Source organism: Triticum urartu, chromosome 6 (genome assembly GCF_003073215.2).
Source record: "Triticum urartu cultivar G1812 chromosome 6, Tu2.1, whole genome shotgun sequence".
Lineage (NCBI taxonomy): Eukaryota > Viridiplantae > Streptophyta > Magnoliopsida > Poales > Poaceae > Triticum > Triticum urartu.
Genome location: NC_053027.1, coordinates 212529983 through 212547471, shown reverse-complemented (window position 1 = coordinate 212547471; position 17489 = coordinate 212529983). Strand labels below are relative to the sequence as shown.

General features: G+C 43.7%; 1 pseudogene; it reads right to left on the bottom strand.

Annotated features, from left to right (window-relative positions):
* Positions 1-8531: 8531 nt before the first annotated feature.
* LOC125512224 lies at positions 8532-9344 on the bottom strand (annotated as a pseudogene).
* Positions 9345-17489: the final 8145 nt, after the last annotated feature.

Genomic DNA, 17489 nt, shown 5'->3' with positions numbered 1-17489 from the left:
CATCATATCGTCTCCTGATCAGTTGGATTGGGTCGAGGACCCCCATGGCCGTATACTCATGGGCCAATTTGGACAGCTGCGGCATACAAGGAAGATTCCACAAAGACTTGGCGAACAAGACAAGGACTTCTCCCCACCGGCGTATTCAGCTAGGACTCTTGTTATCCTAGGCCTCTGGTGCGTTATATAAACCGAGGCCAGGCTAGTTGATAGACAATATACAACAATCATACCACAGGCTAGCTTCTAGGGTTTAGCCTCCTTGATCTCATGGTAGATCTACTATTGTACTACCCATATCATCAATATTAATCAAGCAGGACGTAGGGTTTTACCTCCATCAAGAGGGCCCGAACCTGGGTAAAACATTGTGTCCCCTGCCTCCTGTTACCATCGATCCTAGACGCACAGTTCGGGACCCCCTACCCGAGATCCGCCGGTTTTGACACCGACATTGGTGCTTTCATTGAGAGTTCCGCTGTGTGATCGATAAAAGGATCGATGGCTCGCCTGCAGATCAACTGCGACTTCGGCATCTTCGTCACCAGCTCGACTGGTCACCTTGGTTCAACCAAGAACTGTGCCCCGTGTTCGAATTTTCATGATCGGACGGGGGCCTTCTTCAACATCAACTCCGATCTCTATCATGATCATAGAGGAATCATCCATGTAGCTCGAGGGCTCAACGTCAACATTGCCCTCGGGCGGCCGTGCTGTTTTTATGGACAGCGAACTTGTATTCGCCGTCACCATCTCCTCGAGCGTTGGTTTGACGATTGCTTCAATGGAGTAGTGCGGAATTACATCTACAACAGCGATGCAAAATTTCGTCAAGTTCCGATGAAGGAATTTCCGACAATCTACAATATACCGGAGCCCTGTCAAATCTGGACGAGAATCTGGACGAGTGTAGGGCGTGGTCTCCAGAACCTAGCTCGGAGGTCCTTTGGAAGATCCTACCGTTCATCTACTGCGGAAATCCATATCTACCACCCCTCCAAATTTCAGCTCGATCCAACGGTTCAAACTCCGGGAAACTTCCGATGAGTGGACCAATTTTCGGATATGTTTTCTGCGCGAATACGGATCTGACCCGAATTCATGTTTCTTTATGAACGTGATATTGGACAACCTTTTTTTAAGGAATTTTGTTCCATGGTATTGTGCGTTGTTTTTAAACACGTACCCATAAAATTTTAAGCCTCCTTCGAGGTAATCTTCACAATCACGCTGGTGTCAAACCAGTCCGGCGGTATTGCTCCACGGATGCCGACCTGCGCTACACACGTTGCCGCTTTATTGAGCCGAGCTCAATTCCTTCGATCATCATCTCGGCAAGCCGAACAAGAGTTTGGCATCGCGAAGGATAAATCATCACCAACATCTCCGCCCAACGGATTACACAGAGCGGGCATACCGGCATCGCCGCACGGTCACTTCATCAAGCCGGCATCGACCACGTCACGACCTGCATCGGCAGGGCCGCACTATTGCTTCTTAAAGCTGGTGTCCATCACGCCGACCTACTTCGACATCTTGGCTGGACCGGGGGCTTCGCCATCTCTTCATCAACCTACTCCGGACGCTTCGACGTCACTAGCCGACCAGCTCTGTCACGTTAGCTGGACCGAGGGCTTTGCCTCGGTGAGCCAACCTTTACCAGCATTGCCATGCCGTCGTTTTATCGCCCATCAGGCAATGGGTGTGTGGAGTGAGTCCCAATTTTGGGAATCGCCTTCCTTCGGATTGCTACAACAAATAAACCAGGCGCTATTAATCCCAGTATTTTTTGCTTGTTTGGGTTCATTTTTCCCAAGGAATTATTACTCTGGTTTGTTCATGATATGTGCACAGGTCTATCAAATGGTGACTGCATTAACGACGGTCGCGTGGTGGTTCGATCAGTTTCCGTACATAGTCCGGCGAATGCCGCATCCGGAGCTCGGACCGACCTGTGAATTCAGACTTTGCCACGCCTTTACTACATCACGCCGACGCCCTGCATCGACATTGGCTTCGGCGCCGGGCTATATTTCTTCTATTCCTCACTTTGCATAAATTATTTATTATGCAACATTTTTTTTATTATCATTATTACTATTATCTCCGGTTTGCACTATTTTTTGTGCACAGGAAAATGATCCGGGGACTTCAGCGTCACTCTACCGGTCTGCATTGATCGTGCTATGTCACCACTTCGGCGTGTCGAGCTCTCCGCTCCGCCACCTCGGGACCAGCTTGGGGGATGGAACCTTGCCCCGCATCGAGCTCGGACTGCGTCATCAATACCGAACACATTAACCAGCTAAGTCGCTTTCATGCTCAAAGCTTTAATTTCTAACTTGTGCTCGGTTCGACCAAGCATTATACTTTTTTGGAAAAAAGTTGCTTGTAAATTTTTTTCTTGTCCAAACTTTGTTTGTGACGCATAAATTCAAATACCCCATTTACTTGGGGGCTTCCTTTATGAAGCTTTTCCTGTTGCATATGATTATACTTGTACGGCTTCGTTCCTTGTTCGTGTATTACGCCACAATATGCACCATATTGACTTAAGCGATTTCCAAGCTGGGTTGCCTCGCTCCTGTGTTTACCCCTATGTTCCCGATTGTTCGGCTAGGGAGTAAAGGGAGCACCTCTGCGATTGTCACGATCGGGTCAACCGAGCCGGACCTCAGACTAGGTGAAGCCGAAAGCTAGCGCTCTTATAGTTTTCAATGATGGTCGGCACACAACGGAACTCATGAGTACAAAAAATCTATTGCACAAGTCTCATAATAACAATGAGCACCGAAGAAAGGTATCGGTGGGGGTACTATTTTCTTCGAAGATGCTTCTTACACTTCACGGTAATATAGCATAAGTTCCCTGAGCGCGCTTTGTCTATTACAGCCTTATGGCCTGATTGCCTGGTTATTGGAAACACCATCGATATTCTCGACCGATGGAGTACATAACACTTTTCGGTCCTTGACCGAAGAGGGAGAAGCCGACGGTCGGTTAAGACGCGTTTAAAGTTCGGTTGAACATAGATATGATATAAGTACTTCGGTACATGCAATCATTCTTCTACCCAAGTCACTTGGGGGCTCTTAAGTTTATTTGAGCTGTTTTATAATAAGTGTTCTTCTTCTTAGTCGTTGCAAAGTTTTATTATTATTTATCACTCCTTTTTTCGACACGAGTGTGCGGTCACTAGCCGGGGGGCCTAATTTCTCTCTCAAAACCGCTAGTGTTTAGTTTGCTAAACTGGCCTAATGAGAAGTACTCCGCCCTCGAGACAGGAGGTTGAAGCCGTAGGCTGACCCGCTCGAAGTCTTGAGATAGGATGTATCATGTTAAAGCACGACAAAAGCACTTATTTTTTCTAAGACCAATTTTCGGATTGGCACCGAACACTTGATCTTGTTCGGACGTCATGTTTTTACTGACGTTTCTTGGTTTTCCAAGATTTTTGGCACTTTTAAACTATTTGTGCTTTTGCAGCATTAGTCTCGCAGTGCAACGCCGGACACCTTTAGGGATTCGGCAAAAACATTCTCAGATATTTCTATATATGCATCGGTTTCGAATTGTGTCTTCGGTCAATAGTTGGGTTGCCCGGCTCCTGTACTTGCTTCCTACGTTCCGCTTTGTTCGGCTAGGTGTGCAAAGGGAGAACCACTGCGATTGTGCTTCCAGCTCAGATGGTTAAGCACCTCAGTGGAGAAAGCCGAAAACTGACTGTCACAATAAGCGTAAACTGGTCAGCAATCCGATGACAGTGTTAAATGACGGGCCATTCATAAAAATGGCCGAAGTGTTTACGGCTTGACCTCGACTGTCGCCGAACACTATCGGGGGCTATTAACTGGCCTCCCAAACTAAGTCCTCGATATTATGCTCTTACATTAGAGCTGAGGCTGCATGATCATGCTTAGCATGACAACCCAAAGAAAGGAACCGATAGCGGGACTATTTTCTTTGGAAGACATTTCTTATGTTAAACAGCAATATAATATATCTCTTTGCGTACCTTTGTTCATAAAACCGTATGGCCAGATTGCCTTGTTTGTCGTAAATCTTTGCCCTCATAAAGGCTTCATAAAGTAGGACAAACACTCCTCGGCTACTAGCCGAGGAGGTGGAGGCCGATGGTCAGTCAACAAAGTTTTGTACAATGCGGATCCAAGCATTAATGACGTAAAGTACTTGGATACATGAAGTCATTACACATAATTTGTGATTTTACTATGGATATCGATCCTTAATTCGGCCACCCGTGCCCGCATTAAGGCTCGGGGGCTACTGGGCTTCGGCCTTATTATTTACAAATATTAAAGGGGCACATCGATCCCCTAATCTGGTGTTGCCACCCGACCAGTGTCTCGAAGGCTACTGCATTGCTTGTCCAATGCAGAAAATTTTATGTGCAATATAGTTTCTGAGGAGATTTTGATCCTCAGGTTGGTCGGCCGCACCCAACCTGAGTCTCGAGGACTGAGCACGCCGCTTTTTGTGTCCAGAAGTATTCTGCCGAGCTAGGACTTGATCCTCAGGCCGATTTTGCAAATCAACCTGAGTCTCAGCGGCTACTGGGATCAGCGGTCTTACGTCATCCTTCAGGTGCATCTCGGGTTTTAGACCGATACACACCTTGAGGGCTACTGGATATATCTCGACAGAGAATAAATTGCACCAATAAAAATTATTGATGAAAAATCGGCCCATAGTCGGGGTGGTGCACCACCTCAGAAGCAGTCCGGCATAAAGCTCGGGCGCTAGTGGCTAGCTCCATAGAGGGCATTTCCGGCATTAAGCTCGGCTAAACTCCTTCAACTTTTTTGAACCAAGGTGATATGACACCTCGGATATAGTCCGACGTTGGAGCTGGGAAACTGTCCAGCGTTGGAGCTCGGATATAGTCCGGCGTTGGAGCTCGGATACAGTTCGGCGTTGGAGCTTGGACATAGTCTGGCGTTGGATCTCGGATACATTCCGGCGTTGGAGCTCGGAAGCGGTCCGGCATTGGTGCTCGGCCGCAAAAGATACCTCGAATGCAGTCCGGCGTTAGAGCTCAGACGCAAGAGGACACTGCCTCCCGGGAACAACTTCAAACCCGAGGTGTGGCATAAAAATAACAAGGCATTGATAAAGGCCGTAAACTTAAAGGGGCTCCTCGGATACCCGACGTGTAAACTCGCCGAATGCATTTTGGCAATCCTCAAGATCGAAGATGAGAAGATTTGTTGAACCAGTTTTCAAGACCGTCAACCGAAGATGAAGAACAGTTTGGAAGAATCGAGGAGCGTCCCTAACTTGAAGACCGGTTCAGGGGGCTACTGACGGTGTCCTGGACTAGGGGGTACTCATCACATCGTCTCCCGATCAGTTGGATTGGGCCGAGGACCCCCATGGCCATATACTCATGGGCCAGTTTGGACAGCTGCCGCATAAAAGGAAGATTCCACAAAGACTTGGCGATCAAGACAAGGACTTCTCCCCACCGGCGTATTCAGCTAGGACTCTTGTTATCCTAGGCCTCTGGTGCGTTATATAAACCGAGGCCAGTCTAGTTGATAGACAATATACAACAATCATACCATAGGCTAGCTTCTAGGGTTTAGCCTCCTTGATCTCGTGGTAGATCTACTCTTGTACTACCCATATCATCAATATTAATCAAGCAGGACGTAGGGTTTTACCTCCATCAAGAGGGCCCGAACCTGGGTAAAACATTGTGTCCCCTGCCTCCTGTTACCATCGATCCTAGACGCACAGTTCGGGACCCCCTACCCGAGATCCGCCGGTTTTGACACCGACACCACACATCTACAGTTTCAACAACCTTGTGAAGAATGTTGTTGAAGACTCTGTAGGTGTGCGAGTCCTTTCCGTAACCAAGCATAAAACCTTCATGTACTTTTGGTGCAAATTTTGAGTTGTGATGAGGATCTCTAATCCAACATTTAGCACCGAAGACTTTGAAATAACTTACATTGGGTTTCTTATCAGTGAGGAGTTCATAGGCAGTCTTCTTGAAGAATTTGTGAAGATATACTCTGTTGATGATGTGGCACGCAGTATCAATTGCCTCAGTCCAGAAACGCTGAGGCGTTTTGTATTCATCAAGCATAGTGCGAGCCATCTCAGCAAGAGTCCTGTTCTTGCGCTCCACGACGTTGTTCTGTTGAGGAGTATAAGGAGAAGATAACTCATGAGTAATACCAAGTTCATCAAGATAGTCATCGAGACCAGAATTCTTGAACTCAGTGCCATTGTCACTTCTGATGTGCTTGATCTTCACACCAAAGTTGGTTGAAGCCCTCGAGAAAAATCATTTGAAGACTTCCTGCATTTCATGTTTGTAAGTAACAAGGTGTACCCATGTGTAACGAGAGTAATCATCAACGATAACAAAGCCATATTGAGATGCTTCATTTGAAACAGCAGAATAATGATTAGGACCAAAGAGATCCATGTGAAGCAATTCAAATGGGCGAGTGGTGGTCATGATAGTCTTGGCTGGATGCTTGGCCTTTGTCATCTTCCCAGCTTCACAGGCTCCGCATAGGTGATCCTTGTGGAATTTGACATTCTCGATGCTCATGACATGCTTCTTCTTCGCAAGCGTGTGCAAATTCCTCATGCCTGCATGACCAAGTCGTGGATGCCAGAGCCAGCCTTCTGAAGCTTTTGCAAGTAGACACATGGCTGGTTGTGGTCCTGTAGAGAAATCAACAATATACAGGTCTCCTCTCCTAAAGCCTTCGAAGACTTTGGAATTGTCAGCTTCCATAACCACAACACAACGGTACTTGCCAAAGACAACAACCATATCAAGATCACAAAGCATTGAGACAGACATAAGGTTGTATCCTAGGGACTCAACAAGCATGACTTTGTCCATGTGTCGATCCTTTGTGATCGCAACCTTACCTAGACCCAATACCTGACTTTTGCCTTTGTCGGCAAAGATGACATGCTTCAGATGCGACGGAGATAATGGAGCATCCATCAATAGATTCTTGTCACCAGTCATGTGATTTGTACATCCACTATCGAGGACCTACTTAGTGGCTTTGGGTTGATCATCCTGCAAATGAATTAGTGCAGCTTACAAACTCATATACTTCATCAGTGAAGAATATGACATCAATTCATCAGATCAATTTCATAAAGCAAGAGAACAGATAAAGCAATATGAGGACGTGAGAAATGAAAGTTCATTTCTTCATGATTAGGCTACGTCCTATCAGGCATGCTCAGGTCTCCAGCAAATTCTTCAGACGATTACGTACGTCTGAAGACCTGACCCTGCAGAAGAGATTAGTTCTTTTTCTTCACCACCCACATCTGAAGGGTGGTAAAGAGTTCATCATTCTTCGAGCTCCATACAAGAAGGATGGCATAGAAGCCAGTCCATTTCGTTTCACATAAGAGGGGTTAGAGTAAGCATAAGAGTATGCAGAGAAATTCTTCGAGGACTTATGGACATAATAATTTGAAGAATAATGCACATATCCATAATCCTTAGATCTTCCCTGCGAAACAGATAGGTTAGCACGATGATGTTCATATGAGGACTTTGATCCATATGAGGAATATGATCCATGTGAGGAGTTTGGTCCGTATGAGGACTTGGATCCATATGAAGAATTTGGTCCATATGAAGAATTTGATCTGGGGTTCCTATTCTTCACAGGTGGCATCATGATGACACTCACCTGAAGATTTTCAAGGCATCTTTTGGGAACCCAGATTTTCTTCATAGGAGGACCGTTCCTGCAGTTAGTGCCAACATATCTAGCAAATACTTCACCATTCTGAGTTTGGAACAGTTTATAGTTGGAGTTAGAACGAGGAGATTCACATGCAAATCCAGATAAGTTAGATGGATCAATTGGAGGTCCCTTTGTAGCAACCCATGTAGTTTTGGGGTACTGCTCAGGCTTCCAATATGTTCCATCCGCATTGAGTTTCCTCTCAAAGGCAATACCCTCTTTCCTAGGGTTCCTGTTGAGGATCTGCTTTTTAAGCACATCACAAAGAGTCTGATGCACTTTGAGGCTTTTGTACATGCCTGTCATGTACAATTCCTTCAGCCCTGCTTCATCAGTGATACTAGCAATGTCCTCAGATGAGGAATTAGTGATAGCACAGGCATGTGAAGAATTTGAAACATTTGCAGCATTTGAACATTCAGGTGAAGAATTAGCAGATTCACGTTCAATGCATTTCAAACAAGGAGGAACAAATTCTTCCTGAGAAGTGCTGATTTTTTAGCAAGTAATGAATCGCGCTCCTTCTGAAGATCTTCATAACTCACTCTTAGCTTCTCAAGGTCTTTCTTTCTTTGAAGAAATTCATAAGAAAGCTTCTCATGATCGGATAAGAGAGTGTTATGATGACCTTGAAGATTGTCAAACCTAGTTTGAAGTCTCTGAAGATTTTCAGTCAAGGCTTTAGTGCGATCCATTTCTTCACCCAACATATCATCACTTTTGTCTAGCATGTTTTGAACCTTTTCAAGAGCCCTTTTGTTGTTTTATAGCAATCTTAGCAAGTTTAGAATAGTTGTGCTTAAGGTTTTCATCAGATTCATTCTCACTTGATTCAGAGGAGGTATATTTGAGTACCTTGGCACCCTTTGCCATGAAGCAATAGGTGGGAGTGTAGTCATCATCGCCTTCATCAGCCTTGTTGGTGAGGTCATTTTATTCAGTGTCGAAGATAGACTTGCTGACGAATGCAGTAGCGAGAGCTAGGCTCGCCACTCCGGATTCAGACTCCTCAGATGACTCCTCTTCCTCATTTTCTTCAGATTCAGCCTCAGAGTCCATTTCCTTGCCAATGAATGCCCTAGCCTTCTTGGAGCTGCTCTTCTTGTGATATGAAGACTTTGAGGATTTTGATGATGAAGATTTTGTGGATTTCTTCTTTTTCTTCGCATCATCAGAATTGTAATCCTTGTATTTCTTCTTCTTTGACTCCTTTTCCCACTAAGGACAATCTTGAATGTAATGTCCAGGTTTCCTGCATTTGTGACAGAGCCTCCTCTTGTAGTCACTGGATGAGGAATCATTGCTCATTGAGGGTCTTCCAAGGCGACCACGTCTTGAGAACTTTTGGAACTTCTTCACGAGCAGAGCCAGATCATGGCTTAGTTCTTCAGGATCACCAAGGCTGCTACCAGAGTCTTCATCTTCGGACTCAGATACCGCCTTGGCCTTCAGTGCGCGTGATCTACCATAGCTCGAACCATAGAGATCTCTTTTTTCAGCAATTTGGAACTCGTGAGTATTTAGCCTCTCGAGAATATCAGCGGGATCAAGTGACTTGTAATCAGCATGTTCTTATATCATCAATGCCAGAGTGTCAAATGAGGAATCAAGCGATCTCAGCAATTTCTTCACCACCTCATGGTCGGTGATGTCAGTGGCACCAAGTGCTTGAAGCTCATTTGAGATGTTAGTGAGGCGATCGAAGGTTTGTTGAACATTTTCATTGTCGAGTCTTTTGAAGCGATTGAAGAGATTGCGAAGAACATCAACTCGATAGTCACGCTGTGTTGAGACTCCTTTATTCACTTTGGACAACCTGTCCCAAATAAGCTTCGCTGTCTCCAAAGCACTCACTCTGCCATACTGTCCTTTGCTCAGATGGCCACATATGATATTCTTCTCTTGAGAGTCGATTTGCTTGAATCTCTTCACATCAGCAACATTTAGACAAGGTGTGACTGAGGGAACACCATTTTCCACAACATACCAGAGATCGTTATCAATTGCCTCAAGATGCATTCGCATCTTTTTCTTCCAGTAGGGGTAGTCCGTCCCATCGAAGGTAGGACACCCAGCAGAGACCTTGATCATACCTGCGGTCGACATAACTAAACTGCAGGCGGTTAAACCAAAATCACACAGAACAAGGGAGTACCTTGCTCTGATACCAATTGAAAGTGTGTTATATGGACTAGAGGGGGGGGGTGAATAGGCGATTTTTATGAAATTCTTCACTGAGGAATTTGCCGGTGAGGAAATTCCTTAGCAAAGAACTACTAGCAGCGGAATAAGTATTCAAAAGTAAACATAACAGACTACAAGCATGGTCATCAGGATGAAATGAAGACAGGCACAGAGTACAGGTAGCGTAAGCACAGGATGAAGACAAACAGACTGAAGAAATTGAACTGAGGAAATTGAGAAAGTCTTCAGTCAATGTCTTCAAACACAGATACGAACAAGCACACAACACAGTTATGAGGAAATGAACGAGTTGAGGGAATAGAACCAGTAAGCTTGGTGAAGACAATGATTTGGTAGACCAGTTCCAATTGCTGTCTCAGTTGTACGTCTGGTTGGAGCGGCAGAGTATTTAAACTCGAGGACACACAGTCTCGGACACCCAGTCCTGAACACACAGCTCAGGACACCCAGTCCTCACCGTATTCTCCTTGAACTAAGGTCACACAGACCTCGTCCAATCACTCGTGGTAAGTCTTCAGGTGACTTCCGAACCTTCACAAACTTGGTCACTCGGCGATCCACAATTCCTCTTGGATGCTCTAGACCATGACGCCTAATCGTCTGGAAGAAGCACAGTCTTCAAAAGTAACAAGCGTCGGATCCACGCAGGATCAATCTCTTCAGTGATGCTCAATCACTTGGGGTTTGTAGGTGTTTGAGTTTTGGGTTTTTCCTCACTTGATGATTTTCGCTCAAAGTCCTCGGAGGATGGGTTGCTCTCAAATGACAAGTGTCAGTTTCTCTTGGAGCAGCCAACCAGCTAGTGGTTGTAGGGGGTGGCTATTTATAGCCTAGGGAGCAGCCCGACATGATAAGACATAAATGCCCTTCAATGATATGACCGTTAGATGGATAGATATTTTGGGACAGCTGGCGCATAGCACAGCAACGGTCGGAATTTTGAGTAGAAAAATCCTCAGGGCTATCATGTTCCTCACTATGTAGGAAATCCACACTGGCGAATTCCTAACTACTCAGTCAGAACAAATTCCTCAGAGACCAGAAGAACTTCGTCTCTGTCGCTGAAGAATATGACTGGACTGTATGATATTTCCAATGGCTTCACTCGAAGGGATTGGTAGGTGTAGGATTTTGAGTTGAGCATCACATGGAAAATTTTCCTTAGTATTTCCTCGACCCCCTTTAACAGTACAATGTTTCCTATGACTCAAGAAAGAGAAAATGAAACTACGAAAACAAAAGTCTTCACGCTTCATGTTCCTCGAATGAATACCAAGTCTTCAAGGTCACACCAATTTCTTCACTTTCAAAGTCTTCAGAAAGTCTTCAGAAATCCAAAGTCTTCAGTCGAAGAACTTCATTTTTAGGGGTCGACTTTCTCTGTAAATATCAAATTCCTCATAGACTTATAGACCTGTGTAGACTCACAAACGCATTAGTTCCTTAACCTATAAGTCTTCAATACACCAAAATCACTAAGGGGCAGTAGATGCACTTACATCCGGCCGGAGTTAATTGAGCGTGGTGGGTAAGCTGGTGCACCCCTGCAGGGAAGAAAACATCTATCGATAGCATGTCCTATGGTAATGGACACTTGAAGTTGTATCCCGATCGATACAACTAGAACTGGATACTTGTGATGACAAATGGATTGTGATGAGAAATGGATAGTATGGCTTTGGGATTGCTTTCTCGCAGGGAGTCGAGAAAGGATCTCTGGCCGAGGTTGATAACACTACTACTTTACATTATGTTGATCTATACTCTTCTATATGCTACAAGATGCTTGAAGATGCTAGTCTTCGATAGGCTAGGCTTTCCCCTTCTTTCTGGCATTCTGCAGTTTAGTCCACAGATACAACCCATTCCTTTGATACAGACGCATACTTAGTTTAGTTCTGATGTAAGTCTTGCGAGTACTTTGGATGAGCACTCACGGTTGCCTTGCTACCTATTTTTCTCCCATACCCCTTTTTTGTGACCAGATGACGGATCCCAGGAGCCAGGCGACGCCACTGATGACTACTACTACCCCGAGGGTGCCTACTACTACGTGAAGACCGTTGTCGACCAGGAGTAGCTAGGAGGCTCCCAGGCAGGAGTCCTTGCCTTTTCGATCGATGTTGCTTTTGTGCTAGCCTTCTTAAGGCAAACTTGTTTAACTCATGTCTGTACTCAGATATTGTTTCTTCCGCTGACTCTTGTGTATTCGAGCTTATGTATTCGATCCCTCAAGGCCCCTGGCTTGTAATATAAAGCTTGTATTATTTTAATTTGTTTCTAGAGTTGTGTTGTGATATCTTCCCGTGAGTCCTTGATCTTGATCGTACACATTTGCGTGTATGATTAGTGTATGGTCAAATCGGGGGCGTCACACCCGAGTGCCATGATTTCATATCTGAACCTATTATGTTTTCATCAATATATGAGAGTTCTTGATTCTATCTTGCAAGTCTATAGTCACCTACTATGTGTTATGATCCGGCAACCCCGAAGCGACAATAATCGGGACCACTCCCGGTGATGACCGTAGTTTGAGGAGTTCATGTATTCACTATGTGTTAATGCTTTGGTCTGGTACTCTATTAAAAGGAGGCCTTAATATCCCTTAGTTTCCATTAGGACCCCGCTTCCACGGGAGGGTAGGACAAAAGATGTCATGCAAGTTCTTTTCCATAAGCACGTATGGCTATATTTGGAATACATGCCTACATTACATTGATTAATTGGAGCTAGTTCTGTGTCACCCTAGGTTATGACTGTTACATGATGAACCGCATCCGGCATAATTCTCCATCACTGATCCATTGCCTACGAGCTTTCCATATATTGTTCTTCGCCTATATACTTTCCATATATTCTCCATCACTTGAACTATGGAAACCTTAGTGTTCCTGATATTATTATTTTGTTCCACGGTTTATTCTGTGATAACTCTGTTAGTATGGGCGGTATTATTGCTAAATGGTTAAGTCTGAACCGTACAAAGGGCCCCATCTTTGGAGGCATCTATGCTTCACGCCTAGCTGCACATTTTAACATACCTATTAGGCATTATGAGAAGGAAGAAAAATTGCTGCCCACTGTTTATTTAGATTATAAGAGTATGGTGGCACACGACTTTATTGTTAAGAATAGGGAAGGAGAGCTTAAATACAAATTGTTCTTTCATAAACATCATCCTGAGATTATTACCCTACCTGCTCCTTCCTTGTTTGATTTATCTGCAGGCGAGTACCTTGTTCCGTTAGAGGCTATTCATGCCTACCGGAACCCTACATCAGCCATAGAGCCAGAGCCAGAACCACAAGTTGATCCTCCACGACAGTCTAATTACTAGTGGGATCCGGAGATGATTGCCAACCAGTGGCAATCAGAGTCTTCTTCTTCGCAGTACGACCCCAACTATTACTATGGATACCCGCCAGGCCAACCATGGCCATAGACCAACTTAGGCCAAAAGCCTAAGCTTGGGGGAGTATGTATTTCTCACTGACATTACATTCATGTTCACACACTCATTGCTAGATGTCGGTGCTCATACTTTTTCATTGTATCATCCATGCTAGTTTATTTCCCTTTTTATGCTTTCTTCTTGTGTGTTTAATAAAACTTTAAGAAAAACAAAAAAATAGTTGTAGCTTTTAATTAGTTTACTTTCCATGCTTGTAGTAGTAATTAAAAAAACCCAAAAAGATTTCTTGTTCTTCTTTCGCTTTCCCGTGTATATAGTTTTATTTCTTTTCTTTTCTTTGGGGGTCGATAGGAGAAGACCATAATTAAATTGTTGAAGTGGCTCTTATATGCATTATTGTTGATCTGACAAAAGAGCCCATATTGCCTTGTCTTCTCTTGTTTATTGAATGCTTGCAGATTCCATCTTAGTCCAATGCACGCGCACTATTATTATTATTCATATCGTTCGATCGTGCGAGTGAAAGGTAATTATGACGATATATGATGGACTGACTGAGATGAGAAAAGCTGGTATGAACTCGACCTCTCTTGTTTTTGTAAATATGATTAGTTCATCGTTCCTGATTCAGCCTATTATGAATAAACATGTTTGCAATGACAACTAGAGATCATAGTTTCTTGTGCCATGCTTGATTAGCTAGGAGCTTATAATGATTTACCTTGCATGCCAACATGCTATTAAAATGGTTGTGATGTGGTATGATAGGGTGGTATCCTCCTCTGAATGATTTAAGTGACTTGACTTGGCGCATGTTCACGCATGTAGTTGAAAAAAATTCAACATACCCTTTACGATATTTATGTTCATGGTGGATTATATCCTACTCATGCTTGCATTCGGTGTTTATTAATTTTAATGCATGTTCATGACTGTTGTCGCTCTCTAGCTGGTCGCTTCCTAGTCTTTTTCTAGCCTTCACCTGTACTAAGCGGGAATACTTCTTGTCATCCAACTCCATAAACCCCAAAGTTATTCCATATGAGTCCACCATACCTACCTATATACGGTATCTACCTACCGTTCCAAGTATATTTGTATGTGCCAAACTCTAAACCTTCAAATAAATATCCTGTTTTGTATGCTCGAATAGCTCATGTATCAACTAGGGTTGTCCGTATCTTCCATGTTAGGCGGGTTATTCTCAAGAGGAGTGGACTCCGCTCCTCACTTACAAGAAAGTGGCTGGTCATCGGGATGCCCAATCCCATGCTTTATGCAAACTAAATCAAAATAATTGCAAACAAAACTCCCCCTGGGACTCTTGTTAGTTGGAGGCACTCGTTGTTTCGAGCAAGCCATGGATTGATGCTTGTTGGTGGAGGGGGAGTATAAACTTTACCATTCTGTTTGGGAACCGCCTATAATGTGTGTAGCATGGAAGATATCACCATCTCTTGGTTGTTATGTTGACAATGGAAGTATACCGCTCAAAATATTATTCATCTCTATTTCAAAACCGAGCTCTGGCACCTCTACAAATCCCTGCTTCCCTCTGCGAAGGGCCTATCTATTTACTTTCATCTTGAGTCATCATCCTCTTATTAAAAACCACCAGTTGGAGAGCACCACTATCATTGCATTCATTATTGTTAGTTTACATTGAGTATGACTTGACTGGATCTCTTTTACCATGAATTACAATGTCTAGTCAGTCCTTGATCTTTAAAGGTGCTCTGCATTTATGTTTTGCGGTCTCAAAAAGGGCTAGCGAGATACCATCTTGTTATATCATATTATGATTGTTTTGAGAAAATGTTGTCATCCGAGATTTATTATTATTGCTTGCTAGTTGATTATGCCATTGATATGAGTAAACATGAGACCTAAGCGTTATTGTGAATATGGTTAGTTTATAATCTTTGCTGAAAACTTGAATGCTAGCTTTACATATTTGCAACAACAAGAGCAAACAGAGTTTGCAAAAGTTTTTCTTTATCACTTTGTCAACTGAATTTCTTGAGGACAAGCAAGGGTTTAAGCTTGGGGGAGTTGATACGTCTCTCTCGTATCTACTTTTCCAAACATGTTTTCCCTTGTTTTGGACTCTAACTTGCATGATTTGAATGGAACTAACCCGGACTGATGATGTTTTCAGCAGAATTGCCATGGTGTTATTCATGTGCAGAAACAAAAGTTCTCGGAATGACCTGAAACTTCACGGAACGTCTATTTGGAAATAATAAAAAAATCTTTGCAAAAGATGAAGACCAGGGGGCCCACACCCTAGCCATGAGGGTGGGGGCGTGCCCCCTACCTCGTGGGCCCCCTGGAGCTCCTCCGACCTCAACTCCAACTCTATATATTTGCTTTCGGGAGAAAAAATCAGAGAGAAGGATTCATCGCGTTTTACGATACAGAGCCACCGCCAAGCCCTAAAACCTCTTGGGAGGGCTGATCTGGAGCCCGTTCGGGGCTTTGGAGAGGGGAATCCGTCGCCATCGTCATCATCAACCTTCCTGCATCACCAATTTCATGATGCTCACCGCTGGCTTGCTGGACGGTGATGGGTTGGATGAGATTTATCATGTAATCGAGTTAGTTTTGTTAGGATTTGATCCCTAGTATCCACTATGTTCTGAGATTGATGTTGCTATGACTGTGCTATGCTTAATGCATGTCACTAGGGCCCGAGTGCCATGATTTCAGATCTGAACCTATTATGTTTTCATCAATATATGAGAGTTCTTGATCCTATCTTGCAAGTCTATAGTCACCTACTATGTGTTATGATTCGGCAACCCCGAAGTGACAATAATCGGGACCACTCCAGGTGATGACCATAGTTTGAGGAGTTCATGTATTCACTATGTGTTAATGCTTTTGTCCGGTACTCTATTAAAAGGAGGCCTTAATATCCCTTAGTTTCCATTAGGACCCCGCTGCCACGGGAGGGTAGGACAAAAGAGGTCATGTAAGTTCTTTTCCATAAGCACGTATAACTATATTCGGAATACATGCCTACATTACATTGATGAATTAGATCTAGTTCTGTGTCACCCTAGGTTATGACTGTTACATGATGAACCGCATCCGGCATAATTCTCCATCACTGATCCATTGCCTACGAGCTTTCCATATATTGTTCTTCGCTTATTTACTTTTCCGTTGTTATTGTTACAATCACTACAAAATACCAAAAACATTACTTTTGCTATCATTACCTTTTGCTACCGTTACCACTACTATCATATTACTTTGCTACTAAATACTTTGCTGCAGATACTAAGTTATCCAGGTGTGGTTGAATTAACAACTCAACTGCTAATACTTGAGAATATTCTTTGGCTCCCCTTGTGTCGAATCAATAAATGTGGGTTGAATACTCTACCCTCGAAAACTATTGCGATCCCCTATACTTGTGGGTTATCAATCACTAAGCGGTAGCGATAGTCATAGAAGCAATAGTTGGCGAGACGACAATGATGCTACGATGGAGATCAAGGTGTCGCGCCGGTTACGATGGTGATCATGAAGGTGCTTCGGAGATGGGGATCACAAGCACAAGATGATGATGGCCATATCATATCACTTATATTGATTGCATGTGATGTTTATCCTTTATGCATCCTATTTTGCTCTGATTGATGGTAGCATTATAAGATGATCTCTCACTAAATTTCAAGATAAAAGTGTTCTCCCTGAGTATGCACCGTTGCCAAAGTTCGTCGTGCCGAGACACCACGTGATGATCGGGTGTGATAAGCTCTATGTTCATCTACAATGGGTGCAAGCCAGTTTTGCACACGCAGAATACTCGGGTTAAACTTGACGAGCCTAGCATATGCAGATATCGCTTCGAAACACTGAGACCGAAAGGTCGAGCGTGAATCATATAGTAGATATGTTAAACATAGTGATGTTCACCATTGAAAACTACTCCATTTCACGTGATGATCGGACATGGTTTAGTTGATTTGGATCACGTGATCACTTAGATGATTAGAGGGATGTATCTCTAAGTGGGAGTTCTTAAGTAATATGATTAATTGAACTTAAATTTATCATGAACTTAGTACCTGATAGTATTTTGCTTGTCTATGTTG